The sequence below is a fragment of the Brachycentrus maculatus genome, unplaced genomic scaffold, assembly GCF_059751285.1.
Source record: "Brachycentrus maculatus isolate JH-2025_06_01 unplaced genomic scaffold, ASM5975128v1 h1tg000210l, whole genome shotgun sequence".
NCBI lineage: Eukaryota > Metazoa > Arthropoda > Insecta > Trichoptera > Brachycentridae > Brachycentrus > Brachycentrus maculatus.
In genome coordinates, this window is record NW_028280961.1 from 390,423 (window position 1) to 407,306 (window position 16,884).

The window sequence follows — 16,884 nt, forward strand, 5'->3', positions numbered from 1 at the left end:
AAATATGTATGAAATTAATTGAAAAATTAAGCCTACTTATTTTTCAATCAGTTAAAATCGCCGCGAGTATGTAGGTTGTAATAATGGCTAAATTATTTCTAATGAGAAAAATTCGCAGATATTTATAACAGCCGATCGATTGAATCAGTGAATTTAGTTGAACAATTAGTTTTTTAATTTGTTTTGTGAAGAAAGAGCGGTAAAATAAGCTTATGTGGCGTATTACGTATGTAGGTGGAAATAAGAGCAGAAGAAGATTGAGAAGTAATTAAGTAAACCCAAAGGGATTATTGTTTTAATTTGTACCAGAAGATGTAAACAATTGTCGTTTTCGAAACTAGTCATAAATAAAAATAAAACTCAATTCAGTGGATTATTCAAGTGTTTAATTTAATTAAAATAACCCAAAGGGATAATCCACTGTCTGATAAAATAAATGAGATATTTGAATTTTTTAATTATTTGGTTAGTAATAAATGGAAATGGATCTTCCTCGACAGTTATCTAGAGGAAGATCAAAAAATTCATGGATGCTGCAGAAAGATAACATGATTCGAAGGCATGGCATAGGTGACGTTGTCCAGGACAGAAGGACCTATAACCTGAGGACGAGGAGAGCTGACCCCAGCAGTTTACAAAGACAAAAAGCTGGAATTTAGCCAGGAAGAAGTTTTATTTGGTTGATATCACTATTTCTAAAAATCTATTGTGACATGTGTTTTGATGCATATCGCACCATTTTCAAATACCCTATGTGAAGCTAAATCTAAATTTAAGAGTTGCGTCCTTGGGACGTTGAAGGATGAATAGGGGATAGGAGCTGTTTTTAATTTTTTTAAAAACCCTTTCCGCACCCCAATGGTGCATAGGGCACTGCATCATATAAACGCAGTGTTATCTTGATCGTTAACACACGAAGGAAAGGCAATCAGCCCTCCAGTTCAGGTACCAGTCCAGGGTAATATTGAATAAATATTAGAGTGAAAAAATCACCCAAATTAATTTGATTCCCCCCTGGAAATCGAACCCGGGACCTCCAGAACGGTAGCCGAGCGTGCTGACCATTACACAACGGAGGCGGACAAAATTGTTTTATTTATGCACTTTCTATTATTTTATTAGTGGGAACTTACACAATAGGCTTTAGTCGTTGTCATATTTCTAATTATGGCTTTATTTTTATTGCTTCAAAAGTCGCAGTTTTTGACTTTTCATATTAATAATTTTTAGGATATCTACGTCATTGTTGTTATATGTGTGTACGTTATCTTAAAAATGGTTAGCCAACCCTAAAAAATGTATTGTTTCAAACATTTATTTATTTATTTATTGGAAAACCCATAGAATATTTAACAAAAATAACAAAATAAAATATAATTTCAAAAATAGCATTCCAATTAGAGGTTTCTCTTAAGTAATCTAAAAAAAATTAACTGTCATGTACATAAAAGTATAACTATATAATAAACTTAATTCATGATCGCTGATTTTTGCTTCGAATTTTACATGATTCACAATCCAAAATAGATTATAGAAAATAGTGGTATTTACCAAGCAAAACATAAATTAAAAATGGGTAGTTATTACCACAAAGTGCCTGCGGAATCAATTAATGAAAAATTGTGAAAAATAGGAAATTTATGAAACTATTTGCGATTAGCAGAGATTGCAACACAAATCAGTTTTGTGGTTTATGATTGGTACACTAGACATGCAGAAAGGAATGCAGTGCATCTAGGAATTTATGATTATCGTATAATATAACACTTCTTGTGGGTGGTACATTTAGCTGCGTGTATCTACGAGCGGCAAATTTATGCACTTTCCTGAGCAGATTGTGCATTTCTGGCTAATCATATGCACATACAATATTAAGAATACGTTTCTCAACGTTTCCAGCATCAACAAAGATGATAGTAGTTTCTTGATGCGCTGACGATCATTATCAAACGACATTATGATCAATCTGCACTGTCTCTATTCACCCCGTAGCGAGGTGAATAGAACCAGAGTATTTTTTAAACTTATTTAATTTTCGTTCCATTATCAAATTTAGATTTTGGTGAATGAGAATAAATTGAAGAACCATAGACATAATAAATTAATAACGCTGGGTATATGCACATCTTTTGCATGTGCTGGTTTTTGATACAGGAAACTTAAATATAATAATATAAATACCCTAAATCCCTTACCGCACCCAAATGGTGCATAGGGCACTGCTTCATATAAACGCAGTGTTATCTCGATCGATTACACATGAAGGAAAGGTGATCAGCCCTCCACTCCTGGTACCAGTCCAGTGTAATATTGAATAAATATGAGAGTAAAAAAATCACTTATATTTATTAACCCCCCCTGGGAATCGAACCCGGGACCTCCAGAACGGTAGGCGAGCATGCTGACCATTGCACTACGGAGGCGGACTCTTAACATGATGAAACATTTAACAGAAACACTGAAATAGATTATTCAACGAACGTTCCAGAACGAGATTTTTTTCATTTTTTAACGCTATAAAATGGCACATGGTTTAAATTAAATTCAAGTCCTAATTAGGGCCGGTTTCACTTGAAATATTTAGAAACAAAATAAAACAGTTGGCGTAGGTTCCATGGAATAATTCATTATTATTTTTGTCCCAGTGATGCTGCCTCTCGAGGCGTTAAGGCGTTTAATTACCATAATTGAAAGTGGACGATCTGATAAGAAGTCTTGTTCACTTAATCAAGTTACTAGATTCATTAAGATCCATTTATTTTTAGCTATAAATTAAAAGCTTCTAGTACACAACCATGATACACGATTTACACACAACGAAGATTTTGATAGTCCCAAGAATTAACAATAAATATGGTACAACATTTTGAGTGTGTCCAAATACTTGTTCACAAAATCTGGATTATCACCAATTACAGGGGTTATTTTCATATTATTTTTTGACATCTCATCAAAGATGAAGAAGAAATGATTCAAAAGGGTTTCTAAATTGGTTCATATATATAGAGCTTCCAAGAACTTGAGTAGTGTGGTTGTCAATAATGGGTAGAATTGGTGAATGTTACACGTGTGTAAAATCAGCCCCGTAAATGCCCAGACTTCCATATTCTTCTTCATCTTTGATGAGATGTCAAAAAATAATAATAAATATGGTAGTAGAACGCTTCAATATATCTTTCCAAATATTTTAAATTTGTTGCCGACGGATGTTAGAGGTCAAAATAAAATATGGAAGAAAGGCAAAATAAAGGAATGGGTAAATGATCAAGAGTTAATTCTATGAAATTGTAAAATAGTTTTTTTTTATTTATTTGTGTGTATATTAGGTTATAGTTTATTATTGTTTTGTATTTGGGTAGTATGTTTTCTAGGGATGGAAAGATTGATAAAGACATAGAAAGAAGAGTGAATGCTGGGAACAAAGTGAGTGGTGCACTGAAATCAGTTATAGCAAATAAAAACCTATGAACGGAAGCTAAACTGGCAGTGCACAACGGAGTCCTGGTTCCAACTCTAATGTATGGAAGTGAAACATGGAGTTGGCAAAAGAAGGATGAAAGTAGACTGAATACAGTCGAAATGCGATCTCTCAAAAGAATGTGCGACAAAACGATGTATGATAGATGTGCGAATAGTGAAATAAGGAAGGAATGCAAAGCTAAGATAAGCATTATCGATAAAATTAAGAAAGGTGTGTTGAGATGGTTTGGACATGTAGAACGAATGAGTGAGGAAAGAACGGCAAAACAAATTTATGAGGCGAATGTTAGTGGGAAAAGAAGCAGAGATGGCACGATCAGGTATGCCAAATACTTGAAAGTGGTCAGGTTAGGAGTCGTTACAATCGGCGGGTATGTATGAGGAGATGCATGAACGTGGAAGAGGAGAAGAATGTTTGCAAGGACAGAGTGGTGTGGCGCTCTATTCTCTCTGCCTACCCCTGCGGGGAAGCGGCGTGATGGTTAGTTAGTTAGTAGTTTATTATTATTATTGTTAGCATGAAAATGCCATATCGAGGCGAAACAATTGTCAAAATATTAGTTTTTATGTGATTTTTTCAAACAATAAAATACAACTTAGTAGACTCATAAAATCTCTGTTTGATTAAACAATTAATACACAATTTAAAATGGAGTTCTACAAATTAAACGCCTAATCAATAAATAAATAATAAAAACCCATATGGGTGAAGAAGAAACAAACAAAAAGTACAAGAAAAATATTTTATTTATTGTTTCGGCATTATCATTGTGGTAAGACATGTTACAATGATTAAAGAAAACACTTCGTTTTTTACCACTTGAGTTTTATTATAGACTACATGTTTCAGAAGTTGAACTTCCATCATTCAGGTCTGTATAATAACTAAAATATAAAATATAAAATTGTTGTATAAATAAGGAGAGGGGAAAGTAAGGGGAAGGGGTTAGTCAAAGGACGGAGTTTGAAAACAAAGGAAAACAAAGGAAAAACATCCCTTGACTAAACCCTTGCCCTTACTTTCCCCTCTCCTTATTTATAGAACAATTTTATATTTTTTTATTTTAGTTATTATACAGACCTGAATGATGGAAGTTTAACTTCTGAAACATGTAGTCTATAATAAAACTCAAGTGGTAAAAAACGATGTGTTTTCTTTAATCATTGTAAAAGAAAAGTAAGTATTAGAAAATGAAGCATATCTTCATGGAATCGGTATGCGGATTAAACGCGTAAGTAGATAAACGCGTGGAAATATACTAATTAATGCTAATTCGCAAGATGATATCGACCTAGTAATCCCTCAAGGCGAGACGGCTGTCTTGGTAAACCAATATGCGGCCATGGGCTGTTGATCTCTGCGCAAACGAGAGACGCCATGTACATCCGTACAAACTGTACAAAAAGATCTTATTTCTGATTTGTTTGGTTCAAACAAGTTATCTGATTTTCGGCCATGGAAGAAGGACATTTTGTACAGACTTGGAAGAGTGAAAGGATGACAGTCTAAAGATCTCAAACTCGATAAGCTGAGATGATTTTTAAGCTGATCTTCAACGATTTTCAGCAAAAAAGGCAACTTGGAAAGAGCCAAGAGAAGGAAACTTTGGAGGAATGAAAGGGTGTTCCACAATCTCCAACTCGATAAATTGCTTTGATTTTAAGACCGCATTTTGACCGATTTTCAGCCTTGAAATAAGGAACATATAGTGGGTGTGCTGGTAAAACACCTTATCTTGAATATATGCAATTTTATTAAAATTAATTATGGAGTATTATAAACAACATTTTGAGTGTGTCCAAATACTTGTTCACGAAATCTGGATTATCTCCAATTACAGGAGTTATTTGGATACACTCAAAATGTTGTAAATAAATTGTCTGGTCAAATTATAAGCTTAAATAATAAAAATGAAAACGACATTTTCTGGCGTTTCTCGTGTGTGTGATTATAATCGAGGATACGGACCTCACATACTAATAAAAGAGTTTCTGCTCAGTAAAAAGCTTCTTTTCATCTCACAGTAGTTTGAAATGTCGTATTTATGTGGTTTTACAAGTAAATTCAAATTTAAGTTTGAATTTAAGTTTAAATATAAATATATATATATTAATAATTTTAATAAACCCTTATCCGCACCCCAATGGTGCATAGGGCACTGCGTCATATAAACGCAGTGTTATCTTGATGGTTTACACATGAAGGAAAGGTGATCAGCCCTCCGCTTCAGGTACCAGTCCAGGGTAATATTGAATAAATATGACTGTGAAAAAATCACTTATATTTATTTTACCCCCCTTGGGAATCGAACCCGGGACCTCCAGAACGGTAGCCGAGCGTGCTGACCATTACACTACGGAGGCGGACATATATATATATATATATATATATTATATAAGTCATATATATAAATATATATATATATATATATATATATATATATATATATATATATATATATATATGTATATATATATATATATATATATATATGACTTATATAAGTAATATTAATTATAATTGGGAAATGATAATTAATATTGAGAAATGTCTTTGACATTTTGAAAATAAACAAATAAAATTTAAAAAAATAATAATAGGATGAAAAAAAGAGGTTTGACCCTAGATCACTGGACTTGCTTCCAAATATCTTAATACGAGATTATCGTAAAATATACGACGATAAGAAAAACTCACATTTTACCAAATACGTTTAGTAAAATGTATAATGTATAAGGGTTTGAAAATATATGATGAGATGCCTGAATGTATAAAGAGAAGAATGAAAAGAGCCTGAAAGAATTTAAAAAGAAATGTTTTGTATATTGTAATATGTAAATAGTTTGTTTTAAACGTAATGTAAACGAAGTAAAGAAATAAAAAATATGAGTAGTAAAAATAAAAATAAAAATATTTAAAAACAAGTGCCACACGTTTTTTGACAATTTTCCATAAAATAATAATAAAACCCTTATCCGCACCCCAATGGTGCATAGGGCACTGCGTCATAAAAACGCAGTGTTATCTTGATCGTTTACACGTGAAGGAAAGGTGATCAGCCCTCCGCTTCAGACATCATTCCATAAAATTCCATACAATATGAACATAAAATATAAGTGAAAAAATTAATATACATACATGGAAGTTGTCACTGCATTCTTTACTTGTGTTACTTCAGTGCTCCTCACGTTTGGATATCCGTCGTAAATTATATGAATGTCCCGAAATCTAGGGTTAAAAAAAATATAATTATAACAAAACTCAATAAACATAATTAATTTAAATGATACTAATAAATTTCTGATAATGTTAATCTATTCCGTAACATTTAAATGCCAACGGTATAACATTGACTTAATTTTTTATGCGAAATCATAAGACAGAAATACAGGTATATTTTATATTGCCGTATTCATGAATGAATTCTAACGATTGATTTTTAACCAAATGCAACTTTTTTATGGGGGTTCTCCCAAAAAATGAGGGAGGAACTCAACTGGTTCCCTATAAAAAAGAGACTAATATTATATTGTTAATTATTTCTTTACGATAAATGAGTATTTTAAGGAAAAATAGCTTAAATAAAAAAAAAAACACAAACAGTACCTTCTAGAAATAAGGATAAAATAAAGCTGCCGTAAAAAAATCGGTAATAATGTATGTTTAAGGGTTTGGAAATGTATGATGAGTTGTCCAAATGTAATTTATGGAGAATGAAAAGAGTCTGAAAGAAAACACTAAAATAATATTTTTACTTTTAAATAAACAGAAATGTTTTGTATTTTGTAAAAAGATGTAAATACATATATGTAAAGTGTAAATTAAGTGTTAAAAATAGAATTATTTTTTGACATCTCATCAAAGATGAAGAAGAATATGGAAGTCTGGGCATTTACGGGGCTGACGACCGTCATAGGCATGTTTAAGTGATCACTTTACACACGTGTAACATTCACCAATTCTACCCATTATTGATAACCACACTACTCGAATTCATGGAAGTTCTAAATATATGAACCAATTTTGAAACATTGTTCTTGAATCACTATGTAGAACTTCACCAGAGACATCTATTGGTGAGATGAAAAGAAGCTTTTTACTGAGCAGAAATTCTTTTATTACATAGTATGTGAGGTCCGAATACTGGATTATAATCACACACACGAGAAACGCCAGAAAATACAATTTTCATTTTTATTATTTAATCTTATAATTTGACCAGATAATTTTAAAATAGTTTTTATTAAATGTTATTTATTTTATTTATTGTTTCGGAATTCATTATGTGGTAATACATGATTAAATTGTAAATGAAAATACTTGTTTTTTACCACTCAAATGGTAAAAAACAAACATTTTCATCTATAAATCACATGTAATATTCAGAAAAAAATCTATGTTGAGATGTTAGGGCAATTTATTGACCGATCGGTCGACTTTTGACCTCAATCTACCATTCTACATATCATCACTAATATTTTTAACAAGTTTATGTGAAATAACACCCAAAATATGATATCACGAGGTCAGTGTGTTTGCTATTGAATAATAATTTTGATGCTTGATTCGCCTAACGGTAGAATGTTGCCAGACGTAGAAATACCCAAATATTACGAATATATTGATGGATAACTGGTCGACGAGCTGTAACTTGAAGCCCTGTTACTCGGTAACGTCTCTATCGTGACTAAACGACTACTTATTATCAATTCGATTATGTACACATTTTTTATCGGTGTAAAAAATAATCGACATCAGAGGGTCCGATAGACGAGAAATTACTTGTATAATAAATCTAATGGCGAATGGATTTACGTTGAAAATCAACGGTTGAACAAATTTATGGAAAATTTAGTCAAATTTATACATGGGAACGTTATATTAACGTATGTTTTATTTAGTATATGTAACACACTGGGATGGGCTGATAAGGGATAGAGTGACAGGCTTCCAATGAAGATGTATATGGATATATCACGTTTTTTATTTATTATTGTTTCGGCATTTACTTTGTGGTAAGACATGTTAAAATGATTAAGAAAACACTCGTTTTTATACCACTTGAGTAAATGAATGCCTACTAGTTTCGGAAGCTAAACTTCCATCGTCAGGTCTGAATAATAACTGTTATTATTCAGACCTGACGATGGAAGTTGTTAATAAAGTCAATAATAAACTCAAGTGGTATAAAAACAAGTGTTTCCTTAATCATTTTTGATATATATATATATATAACGTAATATATTAATATAAAACTAATTTAAACTAACTAACCATCACGCCGCTTCCCCGCAGGGGTAGGCAGAGAGAATAGAACGCCACACCACTCTGTCTTTGCAAATATTCTTCGCCTCTTCCACGTTCATGCATCTCCATGAGGATACATACCTGCCGATTATTTCGACTGCTGACCGGGCTCCATTCAAGTATTTAACAAATCTGATCGTGTTATGTTTTCCTCGGTCTTAAATCTCGCCTAATAAATTTGTTTTACCATTCTTTCCTCACTCACGCGTTCCACATGTCCAAACCATCGCAACACACATTTTTTTAATTTTATCGACAGTGAGATAAACTCAGCCTTGCATTCTTTCCTTTTTATTTTTATTTAATAATTATTTGAACGATATTTGTTGTTTCTTTCTTAGATTAACATGTTTACAACTCTTTTTTTTAACACTTTCATGTCTCTTTTTTATATCTGTAGAAAGGTTGATTGAAGTACTAGGTTCCGAAATGTTTAAGTATTATATATTTATTTAAATATCTATATATATATATATATATATATATATATATATATATATATATATATATATATATATATATATATATATATATATATATATATATATATATATATATATATATATATATATATATATATATATATATATATATATATATATATATATATATTTATTTATATATATGTATATATTTATAAATATATATATATACATTATATATATATATATATATATATATATATATATATATATATATATATATATATATATATATATATATATATATATATATATAAATATATATATATATAAACATATATATATTTATATATATATATATATATATATATATATATATATATATATATATATATATATATATATATATATATATATATATATATATATATACATATTTCAACATATTGTCAATGATTCTTCTTAATAGTCTTCCTCGTATTTTACAATGAATTCTTCTTCTCTCGGTGAAGAATAATTGATTTATTGATTTGACGTTTTATTTGTAGAAGTCGATTTATTCATTTTTAAATCTGACACTGATTTTTTCAGTCTACTAAGTTGTATTCAAATTATTATATTATATTTAAAAAAACACAAAAATTAATATTGTGACAATTGTTTCGCCTGGTTATGGCATTTTCAAACGAATGCCGAAATGACGAAACAATTGTCACAATATTAATTTTTATGTGTGTTTTTTTTAAATAAAATACAACTTAGTAGACTTAAAAAATCTGTTTGTTTTAAAAATTAATACATAAAAAAATGTAATTTATATTTGAAGCACTAACTTTGTGATTTTCCATTTTATTATTAACATGTAACTTTATTTTTAAATCACTAGAAATATTATGTTATAACTTAATTATAATATCAAGAGCCTTGAAAAAGAAGCGGTTAGCTTCGAAACCGGTAGACATTATAATTAAGTTATAATATAGTATTTATAGTGATTTTTAAAACAAAGTTACATTTTAATTATAAAATGGAAAATGAATTAAAGAAAACTCATGTGTGTGATGTGGAAAACAGTGAATGTTCGATGAGTGTGAGTAAGTGGTGAGAGATGGGCATATTGTACGGGAGAAGTGATTAGAATGATAATAACTTTCTTTTTTACACTCCGCTGGATTCACTTCACATTTGGGGATCGCCAAATTGCAAATGCGCACACAAATGCTGAATCATCGACGTCAACAAGACCATATCGGCGCAAAACTTTTTTATTTTTTATTTTTTAAACATATTACATACAAAGTCATATCGCTCAACGTGGATGAAAAAGAATTTGGAAGTCTTGATATTTACAGGGCTTATGACTTGCCTTAACCTGTCAGGCAGGTTAAGTGATCACTTTACACACGTAACAGCATTCACTATGCCCATGATTGACAACCAAACTACTATAATTTTTGGAACTCCTACATATCGCTCACTCCTTTCAAGAACGTCATAAATCAAAAAACTTGATTTTTCAGGAGAACGTTTTTAAAGTTTAAAAATATAATACAATGTATTAAAAATAAATATCAAGCCACTTATTGAACTTTTTACTGTGCAACAGATCTTTTTAGGTAAATCCTGAAGGTTTTTTCTCCATTTGAAAAATATTTTGTATATTTAAAAAAATGATTAAACAATACCTTTTCTTCGAAATGCAAAAACAACACTTTCTGCCCTGTAGCTGGTAAATATTAAATTGAAAATATGCCACTTTTGCTGAAAAAGCATTCTGAAAACATGCACAACTGAAAATTGAAGATTTTTTATTTATGACGTTCTTGAAAGGAGTGAGCGATATATAAATATAATATTCCCGATGAGTAATTTCTATATCTCATTTTGGGACATGGGATAAGGGTAACAAGACTGGAACATAAATAATAAAGTTACAAAAAAGATTTTTTTAAATAATGTATGTCAGTACAGAAGAATGTGGCGTTCCATCCTTTCTGCCTACCCCTTCGGGGAAACGGCGTAATGGTAGTAGTAGTAAAAATAAATCAAATGTCATGTTTTCAAGTATGTCAATTTAATCCAGGATTCGGACCTCACATACAAATAGAAAAAATCTCTGACAGAAGTTTTTCTCATCCCACACATCTCAAGTATTCGGACACACTCGAAATGTGTTGAATATATTAGTATTGGAAAAGAGAATGTGTGTTTTACTATGCGTCTCCATTGTACTCTGCAGAAATCAGATCTAAGACGGATATTTCGAAGAATAATTGATAAATTGACGTTATATAAAGTTTAATTCAACCTTAAGTGCTCCGCGGTTTAGTGGTAAGCGCAGCGGAACTAATGACTCGTAATAGGGTCTGTGCGGTTCGGATTCGAAATATCTATCTGAAGATACAACCATGACCATAGTAATATAAGGTAGGCCAAGTCGTTTGTAGTTGTAACACCATAGATATTACAATAATATGATGGGTTAGGTCAAGAAAACGTGGTTTTTGAACTCGGAGATGTAATTGCTTATATTTGTAGTGTGATGATAATCTTTTTGGCTACACAGTATATAAAGCACCAAGGTCCTTTAAAAAATCGAGTTCTCAAAAAACCGAGTCACAAAATTGTTTAATTTATAAGGGTTTGAAAATGTATGATGAGATGCCTGAATGTATGAAGGATGAAAAGAGTCTGAAAGAATTTAAAAATAAATGTTTTTCTTACTGTAAAATAATTATATATGGGTTCGATTGCCTGAAGCGGAGGGCTGATCACCTTTCTTTCATGTGTTAACGATCAAGATAACACTGCGTTTACATGATGCAGTGCCCTATGCACCATTGAGGTGGGGAGAAGGGTTGGAAGATATATATAGATATATATATATATATATATATATATATATATATATATATATATATATATATATATATATATATATATATATATATATATATATATATATATATATATATATATATATATATATATATATATATATATATATATATATATATATATATATATATATATATATATATATATATATATATATATATATATATATATATATATATATATATATATATATATATATATATATATATATATATATATATATATATATATATATATATATATATATATATATATATATATATATATATATATATATATATATATATATATATATATATATATATATATATATATATATATATATATATATATATATATATATATATAAATATATATATATATATATATATATATATATATATATATATATATATATATATATATATATATATATATATATATATATATATATATACAAATGCTGCCATCCTCCCAATACGGTAAAATGGAGAAACAAATATCCAATAACGACTCTTTTTAAATATTTAGGGTCACTTATAAATAGTGAGAACTGTGGAAGTCTAAGAGGGAAGCCTTTGATCAATGCTGGATACAAGAAGAAGGCTAAAGTAAGTAATCAAGTACTAATAAAGGATGTTACAAGGAATTAGGGAGGAGGGTGAAGTTCACATCCGTGACGGAAGTCTTTTGTGACCAAAAAAATCCAGCCAAGCTTTAGGGTCAAAAAAAGTCACCAAACAATTGCTGGACTATGTACAACACCTATTCTAGATAACTAGAAACTGCTGAAATGTGAATTCTCGTATGGTCAGCTGGAGTGTCTCTAACGGTGGAGACTGACTGGAGCATTACGTCGTAACATAAAATTTTACGATGCGAGCATTCAGGCAGTCGAGCCCTCCATCCATAGTTTCGGATGCTCGCCGCGAGCGATGTTACGACGTTATGTTACAACGAAATGCTCCGGTCAGTCTCCACCTTTAGAGAAAAAATAAAGAGTTCACGCATTCGTGAAAGCCTGGGTGTAACTGATATCTATAGTAACATAAAGAAAAGGCAATCGAGATGGTATGGGCACATAGGACGCAAAGAACCTGAACATATTGTAAACCTTAACAGTTAACAAATACGATAAGTTGGGGTGAAGCAAGGAATAATAAGATGTGTGTATATATTTTCGTTTTACGGATATTATTGAGAGAGAAAAACGCTTGCTCATTGTGCATTACATGAACTGTAAACAAAAAAATCAACAATGGCTTACATCGATAACAACAATGACGTATCATTTAATATCAATGATTCACGAATAACATGATTGTACAACCGTGATGCATTAAAACAACGCTAATATGATAATGCCAGCAATGATTTGACAATGATGTTTTTGCTGTAAATGATTGTCTCTTAAAATTACCCTACCCGGAAGAAAGGTGATGAGATCTCTACAATGACGTTGCATCCCACACAATAGAAATTTATGTAAAAATTTTCATCTGGCCCAGCGAAAATTTTCGATTTCGACGTATAAATAATTAAAATGTAAGAAAATCCTCTCAAAAGTAAACGATCAATATGGAAGTTAAACACTTCAATATACAGTTCCTTCCATAATTAATTTGTTTGAAGACGGAGGTAAGAGGGCAAACAAAAATATAGACCAAAGGCAAAATAAAGGAATAGGAAATTCAAGAGTTAATAACCTACTGTAAAAATTGTACAATAATTTTTCTTTTTTTTTCTTTTTTGTGTGTATATTATAAAATATTATCAAAAATAATGTTCCAAAATTGGTTCATATATATAGAATTTCTAGAATTTCCAAGAATTTGAGTAGTGTGGTTGTCAATAATGGGTAGAATTGGTGAATGTTACACGTGTGTAAAGTGATCACTTAAACCAGCCTATGACGGTCGTCAGCCCCGTAAATGCCCAGACTTCCATATTCTTCTTCATCTTTATGAGATGTCAAAAAATAATATGACAACTAGTATTTTACATCATAAAAAATAATGTGCTATGATTTTGAAATACCGACGTAGATAAATAAGAATACGTAAGTCTGGGTATTAACAGGGCTCTTCCGACCTATCATAGGCTGGTTAAGTTATCACTTTACACACGTGTAACATTCACCATTTAACCCATGATTGACAACCACGTTACTCAATTCTTGTTCATCTGTGTTGAGGAGTCAAAATGTAAAAATAACTCTAAGTGCAAACAACCAGATTTGTCAACAAGGATATTAACTAGAATCTATTGAAATGTGAATGCTTAGATGGTTAGGTTTGGATAGAATAAGGAACAACAGGATAAGAGAAATATGTGAGATCGAAGATTTCGCTCACTCCTTTCAAGAACGTCATAAATCAAAAATCGACAATTTTCAGTTGTGCATGTGTTCAGAATGCCCAGAAAATGTACTATATCCCAGCAAAAGATGCATATTTTTAACTTAATATTTACCCGCTACAGAGCAGAAAATATTGTTTTTGCATTTTGAAGAAAAGGTATTGTTTAATTATTTTTTCAAATATGCTAAATATTTTTCTAATGGAGAAAAAACCTTCAAGTTTTACCTAAAAAGATCTGTTACACAGTAAAAAGTTCAATAAGTAGCTTGATATTTATTTTTAATACATTTTATTATATTTTTAAACTTTAAAAACGTTCTCCTGAAAAATCAAGTTTTTTGATTTATGACGTTCTTGAAAGGAGAGAGCGATGTCGTGGGGAATGTAACGACGAAGACAACGGTTTGCGCATGTAAAGAGAATGGATCCTTCCAGACTCCCCCACATTGCACTGCACGACTCGGGGAGACGACCAAAGAGATGGATTGACAGCTGGGAATCGACATCACATGAGTCTAAACCCTATTAAAAACAGGCCACAAGGCCTACACCAAGATGAAAAAGAAGAATATTCATACACATTTCGGCAATGAAGATTTGCGTGATAATGCAACGTAATTTTCGACATGTTAATTGTTACCCAAGACAAAAGTGAATGTGATTGGACTGCAGTGAATAATAAGTCAACTATTTGAAATATCACGATATTCTCAAATACTTCTACAGTTTAATTAAAATTGGGAAACGAAATCGTTTAATATTACAATTACTTGGATATTCTAGTGTGGGCGCCATCGGATTTACGACTTTTTGACTACTATGTGTACAATAAAATCTAGCTGTTATTTTATTGTGATTATTGACCCACAAATAAGCTCTAAACTTCCTATTAGAATATTATTGTCTTAGTAAGTTGTTATGTACTGAGGTAGTGGAAGATAAATTACGCAAATATTTTAAGGATAAAATAGTTTAAAAAAAAAAATTTCATGAACATATTACTATTGAAGAAATATGGATAAAACAAGACTGCCATTGTTGAAAAAAACTGAGTCACAAAATTGTTTAATTCATAAGGGTTCGAAAATGTATGATGAGATGCCTGAATGTATGAAGAATGAAAAGAGTCTGAAAGAATTTAAAAAGAAATGTTTTGTTTACTGTAAGAATATGTAAATATATATATATATATATATATATTTATATATATATATATATATATATATATATATATATATATATATATATATATATATATATATATATATATATATATATATATTTATATATATATATATATATATATATATATATATATATATATATATATATATATATATATATATATATATATACCGTTCTGGAGGTCCCGGGTTCGATTCCCAAGGGGGATAAAATAAATATAAGTGATTTTTTCACTGTAACATATATTTAATATTACCCTGGACTGGTACCTGAATCGGAGGGCTGATCACCTTTCCTTCATGTGTAAACGATCAAGGTAACACAGGGTTTATATAACGCAGTGCCCTATGCACCTTTGGGGTGCACATTGGGGTGCGGGTAAGGGTTTTTACTATTGTATATATATATATATATATATATATATATATATACCGTTCTGGAGGTCCCGGGTTCGATTCCCAAGAGGGATAAAATAAGTATAAGTGATTTTTTCACTGTAACATATATTTAATATTACCCTGGACTGGTACCTGAATCGGAGGGCTGATCACCTTTCCTTCATGTGTAAACGATCAAGGTAACACAGGGTTTATATAACGCAGTGCCCTATGCACCTTTGGGGTGCACATTGGGGTGCGGGTAAGGGTTTTTACTATTGTATATATATATATATATATATATATATATATATATATATATATATATATATATATATATATATATATATATATATATATATATATATATATATATATATATATATATATATATATATATATATATATATATATATATATATATATATATATATATATATATATATATATATATATATATATATATATATATATATATATATATATATATATATATATATATATATATATATATATATATATATATATATATATATATATATATATATATATATATATATATATATATATATATATATATATATATATATATAAATGTGTAAATTAAGTGTAAATAATACTTTATATATGTTTTAATATATGCCAACTAAAGAAATAAATTAACAAATAATAAAATAAAATAAATAAATTGGAGTGTTTTTTTTCCCTAAGTCTTAATGTTTAGATTTAGGGAAATGTTTAATGGGAAAGATAGAAAATAAAAACCACACATTTCTTCTCCTTTTTCTTCTTCCTCCTTTTTATAGATCCTTGGATCTGTCCGTTTAGTTATCCGTCTATATTACAATACGTATTACATTACATTATTCATACTT

General features: G+C 29.8%; 1 protein-coding gene across 1 annotated transcript in view; it reads right to left on the reverse strand.

Annotated features, from left to right (window-relative positions):
• The window catches only part of LOC148307096 (uncharacterized), a 97,751-nt gene that overhangs the window by 62,626 nt on the left and 18,241 nt on the right, over window positions 1-16,884 (reverse strand). The window contains exon 3 of the mRNA XM_088263949.1: window positions 6,620-6,709. The gene's annotated coding sequence lies outside the window, so the exon portion shown is untranslated. The remainder of the gene's footprint in view (window positions 1-6,619; window positions 6,710-16,884) is intronic.